The sequence below is a fragment of the Ambystoma mexicanum genome, chromosome 3p, assembly GCF_040938575.1.
Source record: "Ambystoma mexicanum isolate Mex_15411 chromosome 3p, UKY_AmexF1_1, whole genome shotgun sequence".
Lineage (NCBI taxonomy): Eukaryota > Metazoa > Chordata > Amphibia > Caudata > Ambystomatidae > Ambystoma > Ambystoma mexicanum.
The window spans coordinates 840,481,445-840,498,303 of record NC_090925.1 but is presented as its reverse complement, the minus strand read 5'-3'; the positions used below and the strand labels follow the sequence as shown (position 1 = coordinate 840,498,303).

At 44.7% G+C, this 16,859-nt stretch overlaps 1 long non-coding RNA gene across 1 annotated transcript in view; it reads right to left on the bottom strand.

Annotated features, from left to right (window-relative positions):
• Positions 1 to 6,694, bottom strand: part of LOC138579624 (uncharacterized) — a 195,830-nt gene extending 189,136 nt beyond the window's left edge. Inside the window, exon 1 of the long non-coding RNA XR_011304101.1 lies at positions 6,093 to 6,694. This is a non-coding gene — a long non-coding RNA (uncharacterized lncRNA). The remainder of the gene's footprint in view (positions 1 to 6,092) is intronic.
• Positions 6,695 to 16,859: the final 10,165 nt, after the last annotated feature.

The following is a 16,859-nucleotide window of genomic DNA, read 5'->3' as shown; positions in this document are numbered from 1 at the left end:
TGATCAAAATGAAATTGTAATGCACACTACATATGCAGCTATACTAAGATGCACTTTTTTCTATCTTTTTCTAGAATTTTGTGAAATATGATTCTGTCCCTGAAGAAGAGTTTATACTCGAAACGCGTTGGGCCTAAAAACACTTTATAAATAAATTTATGAATTGTTTTCTACATGAAATCTTGTGAGCTGGGTATTTACTCCAACTGAACTATGGACTGCATCTAATGCATCAAATTGTTAATGGGAAATAATATATAAATAACACTGAATTACTGATCTGCTCCACAGATACTAGATAGTGTGCAGGGGACGGGAGTTCCTACATCTCTAGGAACAACCACTTTTTGTTCTCTCATTTATCCAACCTAGTTGCTAAGGTTGAGTTTTGCTCCCCCGCACCTCAAACAAACCTTAATTTCTAAAAGGTCACCATAAACCCATCTTGTGAGGTTTTTTCCAAAACATAGGTGTGCCCTGGTGTTTGTGCCTATTTGCTTATTGACCCTAATGCCATTTCAGAGAGGCCCTGTGGGTCCTGCAGAACATCAAGGTTTAGTTTTGGGGTACAGGACCCCGGAATGCCCAGAGCTAAGCTCAGAGGATCAGAGGAAAGGTTTGCTATACACTGGGAGGAATGAGGTAACTGGGACTTTTGAACAGTGACAGCTAAGACTCAAAGCCTGACCACTCACCAGGAATTTGGGAAAGACATTGTTAGGAGACATTTATGTTTTGTTATATCTTTGGGGAAGATAACATGGTTGTTTGCAGACATAATTCAGACCTCTGGTGAACCTCGTGTTTTTAATTGGATGTTAGTTGTTGCTGACCTTCCAGCCCAAGTATTGTGTTTGCCCAATTTTTGTTTCAACTAACCTCGTATGTGAGGACCAAGGAAGCGCTTTTTCCCACACAGACAAAGCCTTCTAAAGGTCGTCCAAAACTGACAAGCAGAACAGACCTGAACAAAAAACAGTTGAGCCCGTACATTAGACTTATCATTGGCAAAAACTGAAACCTAAAAACGCACTTATGCGAAGATAGGAAACACGTATGCACCTTTTGAAATCATTTAAGAAAAATGCTCTTTAAAGTGGAACTGCATCAACAGTATTAGATCCCAAACCATCCACCATTTTCCTCCTGATGAACCAGTACTCGAATTACTGGTGAAACACGTGTAGAGGACCAGGAAACAAAGGAAATCTTTATGAACACAAATTTGTACAAAGATTAACATTATTGGAGATAAACTTTACAATTACTTTTTACTGCAAAAACAAGTGACTCGCTCTTTGAATATCAATCCAGTTAGGCGCGATCTTAGCTGTCCACAATTTGCAATTTTTCTCTTATCTTTGGGAAGATCCTGTTTATATTTAATTTGACCCACCCCTTTAAAAATTCACTAGTAAAGTTGTTGAACTTTAAGCATCTGGCCTTGGCGTACTTCTTGGTTCCAAATGTCCAGTTTGTGACAATCTCCAGGCTAGTGGATGATGGGCTCAGGGATTGCAAGGGGGGGGCGGAATCGCTGTCACCCCAACATAGGCCCCACCAGCAGGCAGGCCACTGTGACATGTATAACCTAAATGCAGACGGCCTATTCTGATATATACATTTGTTTTGGATGACTCATCTGTTTCCTAAGGGAGTCTCCCTAAGTCCTGTGAAGCAATCTATACACGCAGAGAAAACCTACAATACAGTCTCCCTGCATTCAACTAAGCAATACCTGTGGGAAGAGAACCCCTGTACACTCTCACTCCTTCCCACAAAGCAATATCCACAGGCAAAAACCTCAAGTTTCATGACAGCATAATTCCAGCAGGTAGTGCCCCATGGGTAAAGAAAGAAACAGTGATTCGCTTCCAGATCCAAACATTCAAGCACATGAGCGTTAGCATGCACTGTCCCATTCAAATATGATGGACACAACACTTAAAGCTGCAACCTGCTTGCTGTTGCATGGAAACTCTAATACACCAAATCTGTGCCCATAATTAAGGAAAACAAATCAAAATCTACACACAATCAGCCAGCTCCTACCTAAAGAGAGCTGTGGATGTTTGGATGAAGTCACACGTGGGGTTTGGAATGAATTGGTGATTCAGAAGAGAAGTGGCAGAACAAGTTTGAAGGGAGCAGATTTTCAGGTGGTGGCATGTGGAATCAGGTGGTGGCATGAGGAGAGAATTGGGTGGTGACAGGAGAGTATAAGGAGGTGGCAGGAGGTGAACATCAGGAGGTGGCTGGAGGGGATTATCAGGAGTTGAACATTAGGGGGTGGCATGAGGCAAAAATGAAGAAATGGCCAGATACGAACATCAGGAGGTAGCAGAAGGAGATTTTCAGGAGGTGAACATCAGGAAGTGGTGGGAGGAGAGAAACCAGAGGTGTGAATAGAAAATAGGTGGTGGAAGAAAGGAAACATTAGGAGGCTGAGAAGCAGGAGGAATCCAGCTCCAGGGAGCTACCAGCTTGTAAGATCAGGAAGGAATGAGAGAGTGAACATTGCACAAGGCAGTAGGAAAGAGAAGGGGGCCGGGACCAGAATAGGAGTAGAGAGGTATGTGAGGGGTCAGTAAAGCGAGGTGGAAAGCTGCTTGGAGATCTCAAAATATTTCATTTTATTAAAGAAATTAAAATGAGAAACTACAGTGCCCTATTCTAAGAGCGATTTCCTACCTAGTCCTTTCCTTTTCTACCTAGTCTAAAGGCTAAGGGAACATTCTCTAGCATGGGTAAACCAGCCTGCACACTAAACAACCAATATACAAAGAAAATCATATAGCAACATAAAATAATAATCAATATGAACACAATATCTTAATGGCCTTCTCCTGTCCTGGGTAAGGTCACTTTAGCAGGCTTTAAAGTCACTTCAAAAGGTTCAACAAAAGAAAAGAACGTTTTTGAGCCAGTTCTTGAAAGTTCAAAGTCAAATCAAAAGTTCATCCAACAAAAATCCACTGGTAACAATTCTTTGTTCCTGGGTGAAAAGATCCCCTTCCAACTTCCAGAAAAGAAATAGCACCAACAGTAATCCTGGTTATGATGATACATTGGGCCTCATTACGACCCAGGCGGTAAGTTACCGCCTGGGCCGTGACTTTACCACCATGGCGTAAACTACGTTTACGCCATGGTGGTTGGCGGATTTACCGCCCCATTCCAACCTTGGCGGGGCGGTAAATCCCCATTTTCCCTTCCCCATTCCCATTTTGCCCCATAGGGCATAATGGGAGTGGGGATGGCGTTAATTACGCCACCGTAAATTACGGTGGCGTTATTAACATCAAGGTCCCTTAGCGCCATGGATTTTAACACCTGCTAAAAGCAGGTGTTAAAACCTCCATGGCGCTAAGGGACCTCGGAATCAGGCGGTAAGGGTCGGCGCTGTTTACGCCGCCGTAAAACCCTTACCGCCTGAGTCGTAATGAGGCCCATTGTCTTTCCTTCCAGATAATTAGCCACAGTTCAATATTCTTCAAATGTCGATAATAAACAATTCTTTAGTTACAACCTTACATTTGGTATATTTGTCAGGATGCGTTCTCTGTGCTGCTGCTTCTGTTTTCACCAACCACTTTTCTATTGTTGCCACTATGAGAACAGTCACCTTTGTCTCACAGTAAGTTACCGCTTCAACTACTACAATGTAACATCTGCTGACAGCATAATAAACCACCACAATTCAAGTGTTACTACTACTACTCCAGTACTGTTGAATTATTAGGTAGATTTTGACCAGACACTTCAAACTCTTCGGGTAGGCAAGGCACTCTTCCTTTTAATGGCTTTCTCAGCCTCTTTGCCCCTTCGGTCTGTCTAACTACCACAAGAACAACTTGCCTATGCTCACAAGACTAACTCTCCCTTCTAGCTTCAGTTTTTAAGGTTTAAAGTTGAATAAAACCTTGTATTACCATGTAATGGTAAAGAATTAAGTTCAGACTTCTTTCAGGAATTATAATTAGGCACATGCAATCTCCTTTTGTTATAGTTTTGACTCTAAGTTACTTGTAAGTCGTATATAGACACGGTTCTGTATTCATAATAATTTTGGAAGCGTTCCCTTTAATTAGAGACATGCAACCACTCTGTTATGTAGCATACACTCTTTAGATACATCAACAATGGGTTTCAAGTACTTTAGCTTCTCACGCGAATAGTGATCTTCAATGTTATACATGAGTGCTACAATTCCATTGATGGTAAGAGTTCTGATATATCGAACAGCTTTTCCTCGCATTAGATATGACGCAAGTCAATCAGGAGCTGGCTACAGTTACCGGCAAAGCTTGCACAGTGCACCAGAATGCTGTGCTTCACTCACCGACTTCAGTGACACTGGTTTTGCAGATTACACTGCTTCACCGACTTCCTCTTCCTCCTTTTACTACTTCAGGCTCGCTGGGGACTCACACCCTTCTACAGCACAGGTGCTTCGGTCCAGCCACTAGATGTGGGAGTTTGCTTTTCTCCCGAGACCCTCGGCTTGCCTTTTGCTTCTGGCCTTAGTCTCATGCACTTCCACAGCTCTGCAATCACTGCAACACGGCTCACATGTGAAAAACGTAGCCTTCTGCACGTCTTCCGCTGCACAGCCACTCCTTCTAAGAGTTTGGGAGAACAGGACTCTCAGAGCTTGCAGGTAAAATCTGCTGTCTCCACGCTGCAGTGTCCCTTCTGTTCTGCCACATTCTTGTGATTTGATAGCTTCTCCTCTGCTACTACTGCTACAGACAGCTTTTGCGTTCTCGTTCCAGCTCCTTCCACTCCTGCGTTCCTGATGGGGTCTTTTAGGGCTCCGAGGTAGTGTAATAGCCTTCAGGTGTGGGCTATAAGCCTCAATTGCCCGACTCATGCAATGGCTACTAGGCTTACTTGCTCAACCCCTACATTTATATACCTCTTCAGTCCTCTTATTCATCTGAGTTCCCTCAGGATTCTGGGACTTGTAGTTTGTTCCGCAAAAGTTAGGTTTTTCAACTTCTACATTATTTATCAAGGTAGATGTTATTCCCTTAAGGCTTTTAACAGAGGGGCTATATGGTTAAGCTATTATAGAGGAAGATGGTTTAGTGAAAACAACATTTCCACAATCCTTTAAATTGTACCCTTGAGTTTTAAAAAGGTGTTTAGTCTGGGATACCAAAAAGGATCTTTCTTTCGCTATAGCTTGTTCTGATTTAATAACCTTAGGGTTCACAACCTGAGATTTCATATGAGTTGAGAAACATTAAAATGGCAATAAGCTATAACCTCTTTAGGTACAGGGGAAAGAATCTTCCTGTCAGAGGAAAAATACTGTGTCTCATCCCACGGAATCTCCTCACAACCCTGGGCCCTGTCTCCCCCCAGGTGATCCTCCCACAGTACACCACCCCCAGGGTTGAATCAGGAAGCGTCTGCCTTCGCTATGCCACCTGGAAGGAGACTTTAGGCAGTGTTTCAGCGAGAGATCCATAGTATTCTTCACAGGTGATATGATATATGTTATAATGCACTTATTACCCAGAGGTTTCTAAGCGCGGACCCAGAGATCGAACCGTGTTGCTCCTGTCGTCGTCTTGCTTCCAAGGCGAGCACGTTGCACCTGTGCTATCCTCCCGAAACTATTTATCAAGTATAGGAGCCGGACCTTTGAGAAGGAAAGTGATAAGGCACTCCTGGGTGGAAATGGGACATAAAAACCCAGTCAACTCTCTTCTCATCCAAAGGGAGGAGACGCTCCTACTGTTACTACTATTTATTAAAAAGCAAGAATAACAGTCCTTAAAATCCGAACTCCAGAATATTCTGTCCTGTTCATTTATTTCCATGAGATGACAGTTCACTGAGCCAGAAAAAGGCAAATAAGAAGAGAACAGCAAAATAAAATAAGAAATACAGGAGTGGGTGAAGCAGAACAAGATCATAAAAATGGAACAGGGAAATGACAAACACAAAATGAAAAAAAACAGAGTAACGGTAAAGGAAAGGGCGAATAGGAAAGCAAATCTGATAGAAATAGGTGGCAAAAAGAAACAATGGAGTGAATATTAAACAGAATAGAACAAGTTAAACAGAGTGGCCTTTCTCACCATTTAACCCCGAGTCTCGCAGTTCTACATGAGGCCGTCCTGACGCAACGACATTCCTAGGTCTCCCTGTTCACAGGGGGTGTTGCTCACCTCCAGAAAGGGTGAAGGGTATAGACACATTGAAGAGATAGAAACAAATAAACAAGGAAAGAAAGGTAAAAGATTCTGTAATATAGAGATTGAAAGTTAGCTGAAAAAAGTGCGAAAGGACACAAGGAAAGTAAAACTGAAAAAATAATAACAGGATAGAAAAAATAAGTGATGGGGAAAATGAAACTACATGAAAGAACAAAGTGATAAAATCAGATAATGGAAAGATTTAAAAGGGGCAAGAGGAGGAGAGAGATATGGATGTTAATGGAAGTAAAGTAGGAAAAATACGAAAATAACAGCGACACAGAAACCTAGATATAAACATACGAACAGAATATGAAATATCGGAAGGAGGGAAGGGAGGAACAACAGAGAAGGGAGGAGATATAAAAGGAAAAGGAAGAAACAGAGGCGCACGGACATTCAAGGTGGTCTTGGTGTTTCAAATCTGTCCATCTGAAGTAAAGTACCCCATCCCTGTCATATTCCTGAGGCCTGCCCAGAGTCATGCCATTTCCCAAGCAGCTGACATCACTGAGACAATGCATAGAGAGACCAGGCAATGACATCACAAGATGGAACTACTGGGCTAACCAGAGGGATAAGCATGCTGCAGGCCACTGGCAACGGTGAACCCACTTCTTTGCCCCATGCAGAACTCACTCTCTGCACAAATATTCCTTGTCACAATCCCTTTGTGCATTCTTCTTGGCTTTCCTGTGTTCTTCACTCTCTGCACGTCAGCATTTTTGTTTTTCTTTATCCTTTATTTTTCTTCCTTCCATCATCATCTCTATTTCCTTCCCTCTTCTATTTCGATATGCTTTCACATTTACAATTCCTCTTTTAGCTTTGTTCTTCTGTTGTTCCATTGTTATGCGCTTTCTTTTTCTCACCTGTTCTATTTTCACTTTCTCTGATGTTCACTCTTTTCTGTCTGTTTTATTTTCTCTATAATATACACCTTATTTTTCATTTTTGTTTATTTTGTTTTCTCATTCTTTTGTCCTGCTTCTCCTTTTTTCTCCCTTTCTTTCTCTTTTCATATTTTCTCACTTTCTCCATTTCCTTAGCCTCTATTTCTCTATTCCATCTATTCTTTCTCTCTTTATTTTAGTCTTTCCCTCTTTCTTCTCCTATCGTGCCGCTATCTTTCCCACTTTCTTCCTCTATTCTTCTTTCAATCTTTTTTCAACACAGACCATTCTTCACAGGGCGCTGTTGGCAAGCAGCTTATTGAGAGGGGGCCTGAGCCACATCCTGTGTATACTTACTGTATGCAAGTGCTCTATACTTTGGGCAGTGATTCATGCACTGCATAGTTTGTGATTGCTCACAACTCACAGATAGTGTTAAGAAGCTCAGAATCCGCTCCCATCACAGTGGCGAGAGAGAGCAGCTCAGCATCCCAGTGTGTGGCCTACCGGACTTCACCTTCATACCTTGCAAAAGCACAGGATGCCTGCAAGACGTTCTGAAGACAAGAGGCAGTTGAGGAGTCTTCGACTGAGTTCGATTTGATTTTTTTCCCATATTCAACATGAATGCACTGAACAACAGTGCTGTTTTCATTGTTTTATATTTCTTAGGAACAGGAGTGATGTAATGTTCTGTTAAAAGCTCTTATACTGGGCACTGTTGCCACCTGAATGGTTTCTTGGCGCGCTGGCGGATCTGTAAAGCAAGGGGGGTAAGTTAGTAGGACTGAGCGGGAGAAAAGAGCAAGAGAGCTGTGATGTGCCGTTGGCAGCTTCAGTTTGGTTGACACCGCTCAATGAGCGTGGGTGTGTTTTTTAGTTGGTAGCCTCCATGCGCTGTTGAGCGAGGCTAAGTGTAGTTTGTTTCGTTGTTGTGGTGTAGTGAAGGCAGGTGCTCAACACGATTGGGTTAATTGGGCTTTAGCCTCCCCCTGAAATTCTATGTCATCTTTCACAGGGCCTTTCATAAAGATGACAGCATGTTGACTACACAGAAATGTGCTATACAAGTAATTTGCAGGCCCTTCCTATGGTGCATGCTAGGCAGAACACAGCCTTTCCTTAAGTGTGAACATAAGCATATGCAATTGGAACTGTAATAGGACATTTCCAACTGAAATTCCACACACAGCTGCAGTTACCTACCAAATCTGTGCCTTCAAAGGCAAAGACCATTAAAGTGGGTCACAAAATGAAACCTTTTTTTCTAGAGCTTAGTTTATATCCTACGAAGTGGCTTTGCCCATGGTTGGTGCCCTGCAAATCACCAACCTGATTGATGTCTGGCACAAAAAAGGTTAGCTTTAATGTAGTTGCACATATTCTTAACATCAAATAATAAAAAAAGGTGTTGTACCAATTAGTGTAGTAAAGTGTTTATAATCACACCATTTATGTTATTGTGTTCCTTTAAGTGCTGACAGTGTAGTGGTGTATAGGAGAATGCTCAGCCTCATCTTACTTTGCACTCTGGAACATATAGGGGTCAGGATGTGTAAAATAAAGCCACAATGATACTCTTTTGGCGTAGCATAGGCCTATAATTTACATAGTGTCCGGTTCATTTACTTTGTGATTTTGTACTTTGCGAGTAAAATCTGTAAAACAGTATTGCTGTCGTTCTGATACTGCAGAATGGGTTAAAACTCCAGTTTCACTGCTTAACCATAGTGTATGATTCTTGTTACAACAGTCTAATCTCACTGTGCCTTACTTGCAAAAACCTGGAATTCTTAGAAGTGATTCAGGTCACTATTCGATATAAGCCTACCTTACAATAAGGCAGATTTAATGCTTTTCTCGTCAAAATAGTGTCCCCTTATGATAAAGTACCCGAGACCTCATTACTTTTGGTAACTTGCTTTATCCTCTTCAACCTCCTTCCTGAGCAACAAAGGTACTGTGAGGGGTCAGAAATGCGAGGCGGATAACTTGGTAAAGGTTTTTCATAAGATGCCATTTTTTTAACTCAAACATATTTGATAAATGCCTCATTGTCCCTACCCTGAAGAGGATTTCTCTGCCTATCAAAAAAAACGAAAAGAACCACTCTAACAAAGGGAATCTGTCCCTCGCACTTGTACATACAACCAACTCATAAAGGGAATATATGGCAATTCAAATATAGCAGAAATAACTGTTATGTTCAGACCTTGTAACTGTTTCGCCTTGCTACTGTGGGTAAGATCCCCCTGTCCAGATTCAATATATGAATTTCAACAAACAGTTACAAATTATGAAAGTTCCATTCCACAACAAAGTTCTGGTGATAGTGGTCTTTTTTGCTCCAAAGGTCTCTCACTTGGACTTTCCAACAGTTAAAAAGATATTATAACCCTTTGTTTCTCCACAAGAGTTCAACACAACTTCTTCTTAGGAAACAAAAACACTGCCACAGTTCATCTTTAGCAACAACAATGTTTTGTCAGGATGATTTCACAGTGGTTCCAAATGAAATAACTCTTTGTATCTACACTTTTAACCAAGAGTTCAACACAACTTCTTTAAAGTCTTTAACCACACCACAGTACTTTAATGACTTTTACCTGATCCACTCACCTGCCAACTCTACCACTACAAGGTCCCTGCCCTGGTATACTCGCCTGCCAGGACTACAGAAACTCCTAACACTACAACAAGTACTTCTGCGGTCAAGTTTGCTTCATAAAACATTGTAAAGCCTTTTGACTTCCAACTACTTCAATAATGACTACTTCTTTTGGAAAGACAGGAAACACGTTGGTTCTGTTTGTTCCACTATTGTGTTCCCATTGTTACATCAACCAAAAGCTGAAAACGGCTTCCTCTCACACTTGCTCTTCTGGGGCTTAGCCAATGCTTGTTTGTTTCTTTTCCAACAATTTGCCCCTTCTCACTCTGGCCATAGGGTTCACAATCAGCTTGCTTCTTTATTGCCCTCTCTTGGCTTTGAAAATGATGATTCTTATTAGCTTGCTTTAGTATGGGCCTCTTTTGGCTTTGGCAAATCTGTTTTTTGTTAATTGGCTTCAGTATTGTGCTTTTTTTGCTTTGGCAATTACTCAGCCCTTTAGAAGTATAACCACAATCTTCTTGTCTGCTCCCACAGTTCCTACTCGGTCACTTTAGCTTCTTGGTATAAGTTTGGTATTTAAAGTTAGAATAATTCTGCCCCTTTAACTTCTTATCATCAGTTCGATATTTAAAACTATTGTTTGTGACTAGCGAGCGATTACGGAGCGTTCCAGAGTCACATAACAGTGCACTCACTGTGTGTAGCAAACACATCTGTTCGCTCCGCTCCCTCTGAGCCTTCTGCTTCTTCGGCTTTGGTCTACGCGGTGAACTGCTTCTCTTCACCTCCCGCGGCCCGCTCCGGTTGGAAGAGGAGCTTTCCTTGGTCCACAAACACTTTGGTGTTCACCTGCCATCGGAGCACGAATTACACAGGGGAAAGCTTTTTAAACTCACGCTTCCCACAACGCAACCTCTGCATTCAGGGCCATTAAAACTGGGAAAGCTTTTCACAGCAACGCTTCCCACTGCGCAAACTCAGTATGCAAAGTCTTTAAGTTGATAAACTCTCTTGGGACCGACATCCGCTCCGGCAAAAGTGGCGGCTCCGGCGTCTCTGCTTATCAGCTTCCTCTGCTGGCAATGCAACGTGGTGTCACTGCAAACACTCCAACTTCTACTACTCCTCCTAATGGCATGCACCTAAATGGGCCCTTTATACTCACCAGATAATCTCAGGTGTGGGTCCTAAGGATCACTAGACTGCATCTTGCAGTCCAGTACCTCCACAACCCTCTTCCTCATCCCAGTACTTTAGGCATTTTGAGACTTGAAGTGCCCAATGTGCAAATTACCCTTTTCTTTCTGCACCTTGTATTTAAATGTTCTTATTTCACTTCCATTCTTAATTATGTTTTTAGAAGTCAATGATTGTTTTGGAATCAAAGGAGAGTTAGCTTTTTCAAAACCTTAGATGGTAATGTTCTGAGGTCTGTTTTGTTAACTACAAGAATTCCTACCATTATATATGTAGGCACCTATAGGAGGGGGAGCTTTACGCTTAATAAATTATTGATTAGGGCAGTTTTCGCAACCCCCAGGATGAACAGCTTTGGAACAAGAAATCTCACTTTGACAACAAGCTATCACATATTCGGGCATCACTGACATCTCTTCCTCTGAGGAAGATAAATACTGTATCCTACCCAACAGTCGTCCTATTCCCTTGGGAGTCCTCTCCTCCCAGGTGATCCTCCTGGCTAATATCACCCCCAAGGTTCATATGAGTTAACGGCTGTCTTTCCCTGGCCACATGAGAAGGGTCCCAGGCCAGGTTTTCTGGGGGAATCATCTCTGATTCATCACAGTACTGTTCTCACATTCGCCACAGTGGGAATCACACCTCTTTTCAGTTTGATCTTGTGAATAACTCCCTTAAAACAACACACTTTCTCTTGACAAACACTCAGTGGCCATTTAGATACTTCCCGCTCTTCCAACCTCTGCACCACAGCCACATCCTGTATACACTTGATCCTCATTATTTGGATCTAATTTGATTCCCAATGATGCCCAACACTCCATGAAAAGAGATTTTGTCCTACATTTGTTACAAATACATGACTTCCAGTCTTCTTCCTTCTAAATTCCAGTTCAGCCTCCATCTCTCATATCATCTTGATGGGATTTTCTCCATAGGCATTGGCTTTCACTCTTGCTTCCTTTAACATACATTGTTCAAGTTTGGATTTCCAAGTCTTGTTACTTATCAAAGTATAGTCAACACCACTGTCAATTAGCAACTCAATTCAGATCCCATTCACTTCAATTACTGATCTGGGTTTCTTAATGGTCACTCTCATTATTGCATTGACTACCTGTACAATCTCTAGGCCATCATACATACATGATTCCGCATATACCTCACACATGTTTTCATTCACATTATCACAACGAGGTCCTGACAACCTGCAAAATTTGGACATGATCTCTTTGGCCACACAACCTGCATGCACTCAACACACACTGCAGTACAATATTTGTCCGTGGCCAAATATTGAGAGCTACCACATCTGTAACACCTTTTGATTTGTTTACCAAACTGTCGACCATTGTTCCCTTCCGAAAAGAAACAACCCTTCCTCCCTTTATCCCTTGTTTTACAGTGAACATCCTTCTTCACACCACTCTGAGCCAGTGTCGCCTTCCCTTCTTGTACAGCATTGGCCTGTCATGATCCCTGCCCCCAACCCTCATAGGCAAGTCACTGGAGCCAGGCTATGATTCCCCATTATGGCCTTAAAGGCCTTGCCACATCATCAAAGACTCTCCTGGAGTCAGTCCTGTCGCCTTTGGCGGCAGGCTCATACTCAATGTGAGGATGAAATGGGATCTGGACTTGTTAAATGAGCTTTTGTGCAACATGGAGGCGCCCACATAGCTCAGTTCTAAGAACTGTGCTATGCAGTCTAGTGTTTTGGGTGTGGTCAGGCCTTGGAATACCTGGGGGCGATATAAGCCATGCCCAGGCAGAGGAACACGCTTTGTGTTACTCTGCGTTTAGCAGCTTGTTGCTCACCGTGTTCAGCTCGGTCACCTGAGTACCTTACCTGCCTTCCTGGAGCTACGTACCTGAATGAACAATAAGAACATCTTTAGTGCAATACTTACCTGTGTTACCTGTTCGCAATCCATTGCTCATCGGGTCCAGTGAACACAGCCTCTCGGCGCTGCATCCATCTCCGGATCGCCGCAACCTGGAAAGAAGGGAGCGAAAACAGCATTAGTAAGCGTTTCCATATTTCAATTCAGAAAGCAGCAAGAACCAACAGACGCTTACCTGAATTCAAGTCGCTCTTGGTCAGAACCCGTTCTGGAACCTCACAATGACCTACAAATGAGAGAAAACACAGGCTAGCACATGAAAAGTAAAGCACCGCGCATCGTGCATTCACTCACCGCTGTATCACCAATACATCTGATGCCCTGGGAGGAGAGGTGCAGCAGTGTGCTGCACCTGGAGTCTATAGAAGGGGTTGACGCTGCGGAGGCCGGAGCCGGGACACCCGAAGAGGCCGGTGAGTACATGTAACACCAATGTAATGAACATCAGCCCTGGCCAACCGGCTCCCACCACTGTGCCAACATATCACTAAAATGGGAATTGCACCATCCCCCGCCCCCCCCCTGAGAACATCCTGCATGCACCCCCCCCCCGCACAAGAACCAACATCCAGGTTGCATTCATGGACATACACCCTGGCTACGTAACAATGACCTTTGCCTGAACTCCATGTTGAACACTGCACTGGCACCCTGTACTGCCAAGTGTCCAGCCATCTGCCCCCACACAAGCACACCTCACTCTTTCACAGAATACTGCATGTGTGCTGCCACTGACACCAAAATACAGCAATGCTGATCGACATCTCCTCCCACACATGACCACCCTCGCACCCAATGGCAATGACATGTGTCCCCCACGTCCCAGCCAGCCTGATCCCAGATCCCAAATGCAAATTCTGGCCTTGCAACTGGCTCAGCCACCAAGCCCATGCTTGCCTCATCCATACCACCCCCTCCCCACCCCAACACCCCACTGCCTGACCGGCCAGCCCCCCACTAACACCAAAGCCAGCAAGTGACAGTACACTTTGCCAGTAGCCCCAGCGCAGAGGTCTACCAAACATCCCACATCCTGCAGCTCAGTAAGCAAAAAAGAAGCATGTGTGCACCATGCCATGTACCACGCCATGTCCCCTATACAACACCGCCACAACCAACATAATGCATGTATCACTGCTTCTTGAATCCACACTGGTCCCTAACATCATGTCTTTCTGACTTTCTCAGACACATGATCTAACAGTGAAAGTGGTCAACCAAGCACCTCAAGGGACACCAGACGCCACCGCCGCAATACAGCATGGACCACCACCACCCAGGACACTGCAGCGACCACTGACACAACTGCCCCACCCATCCAAGCAGCTCAACCTGCAGTTGTCACCACTGCTGCGCCCATTCAGGCAGCTCAACCTGCAGTTGTCACCACTGCTGCGTCCATCACCACTGCTGCGCCCATTCAAGCAGCTCAACCTGCAGTTGTCACCACTGGTGCACCCATCCAGGCAGCTCAACCTGCTGTTGTCACAATTACTGGCCCATCCAAGCAGCTAAACCTGTAGTTGTAATCACTGCTGCACCCATCCAGGCAGCTCAACCTGCTGTTGTCACCACTGCTGCACACATCTCGGCAGTTCAACCTGCAGTTGCCACCACTGCTGCGCCCATCCAGGCACCTGAACCTGCTGTTGTCACACTACCCCCATCACAGCAGCCATATGCACATGGGCAGGATTCAAGTGCTGAGTCCGACAATGCTGGAGACACCACCGGGGAGACAAGCGACCACACAAGCTACAAGCGTGCTGAACTCAGCCAGTTAACCTTACGAGCCCACTATGCCCGGCCTTCCCCAGTGTCAGGGAAATAGACGGCTGTCTGCGCCGTATTGAGGAACGGCAGGATGGATTAACTGCCCTAGTGCCGCAGCACCTTGTAGTGGCCCAGATGATGAGGGTAACTGTGCAAGCTACTGGCCGTTGCACTGCATGTGCGCTTGGATGTGCCACAACTGCCATCGTACTGATGGCCAGCAGGGTCCGTAAGGGGAATAGCATAATGTCCTCCATTGCTGAGACCATGGCAATGTCCCTTCAGGCATCCCTGGACAGACGGACCAGTGAGCAAAGGCACACGCCATCAACAAGCTCAACGGCCGTAAGTTCAGCCCACAGCAGCCCAAGGCGTAGGTCGATGCACTTGTGGCAAGCAAGTACGTAAATAGGCCAATGACAAACATGTGCCGTGGATGTGTCTTTGAAAGGGAATACATGGACGACGTGACAAAAGTTGACGAGGGTGAGTGGGGAGGGATAGTTGGGGAGTGGTAGTGTGGAAGGATAGTTGGGGAGGGGGTTATTGTTCCATCTGTTTTTGTATTTAATTCATGACATTACATTACACTTGGTGTTGCATAGTAATCATGACGGGACATTCATTTTTAGTGTGAGTGAGTGTTTAATTGCCTGTACAGTGCAAATTGTGTTAGCTGGCCTAGGCCATGTGCTTGTGTGATGTGCTCAGAAATAGTGGTTAATCAGTGCATTGCGTGCCTCATGGCCATCCATGGCATCCCTGCAATGTGGCAATGGCAGTTTGTCCTCACTGTCATTCTCATTCAAGGCTTTCTGGGGCCTGGGTCCAAAATACCTTCTGCTATCCCTCCACAAATACCTCCCCTCTCGAGCTCTTTGCTCCTCTACCTCCAACTCCCTCAGGGTCAGTCGTTTATCAAAGAAACGAGCAGGGGGTAGATTTCTGTCTTTGGCTGGAGCCTCCCTCTGGAACAGCCTCCCTGCCACTCTAAAACTTGAGGAGAACCATCTCCGGTTCCGGAAGCACCTCAAGACCTTCCTCTTTTCTTCTGCCTTCGCTCCCCCTCTCCCCTGCTGATCTGTTCTCTCTTGGCACTGTGCACCTGGCCACACACTGTCCTCCGGGCCCAGGTACCTGCTCACGCTGCCACCCTCCAGCACTGCCTCCGGGCCACCCCTTGCACTGGGGTCTGTATCTGTACCCCTACAGCCCCCCCCTTTTTCTTCCTGCACTTATCAGACCTACCCTGTCTGCTGCCTTAAACCTAGCACTTGCAAATTTCTGGCTGCACTACCACCGTTTGTTGCCTTTATTATTTATTTATTGTTATTTATCCGTTTATCCTCTGCTTCGCACTTTCCACTTTTCCCCCTTCCATGCACTTTTCCCCTCCCCCTCTCCCATGTACTTGCGCGTTCTCAATGTCACTGGACCTAGTAAGATGGCTGTTTTGTTCTCCCCTGTGCCCCTCCCTTGCCTTGTTGCGCTCTGAAACACTTGTGTACGAGCGCGTTAGAAATAAAATATCAATATCAATCAATATTCTACGACTCTGCTGGGTGCATGTCCATGTCCAGGGGAAGTGGTATGTTGCGCCTGATACACATGTTGTGCAACATGGCACAGCCCAGGACTATCCTGCCCACCTTCACAGGGCTGTACATATAATGGCAATTACAGTATGCATTGGTAATACAGTGAACGGCAGGAAGCACAGCTACAGCAATGAAGAAGCATGTGGGGCTGGTCCCTTGCAATTAATTCAAATGGTAATGATGCGGCAGGGTCAAAATGCTAGGCTATGACTGAAAGGAATTATATGATGGCAGATGCAATGCTGAACAGGCTGCTTGGCAGTGGAAGGTAGGCCAGCCCGTGGGGGTGGATTGAGTAAGTACCAGGACCTGTAAGAGGTGCGGTGAAGACCGTGTTGAGAAGGGTGAACTAAAAGCTACACAAGTTACAGGTAGTGCACCGTAACAGTGAACAAGTAGGAGGGGGAGCCGAAGACATTGTGAGCACTATGCAGACCTGTAAGGGAATAGTATCACATGCTAAGCCAGGTCATAAGCATTGCTTATGAGGGGTGTGGCTAACCCAGATAAAATGACGCTGGGGTACTGCTTCAACAAGCAGAAACTAGGGGTGATTGCAAGAATGTACAACACAGGCAAGCAATGAAGCAAACAAAGTGTCATAGTAGGGCAGTATGATCTCGAAGCATAAAGTACCTTGGTGCCAGTCCAGGGCAAGAAGACAATAG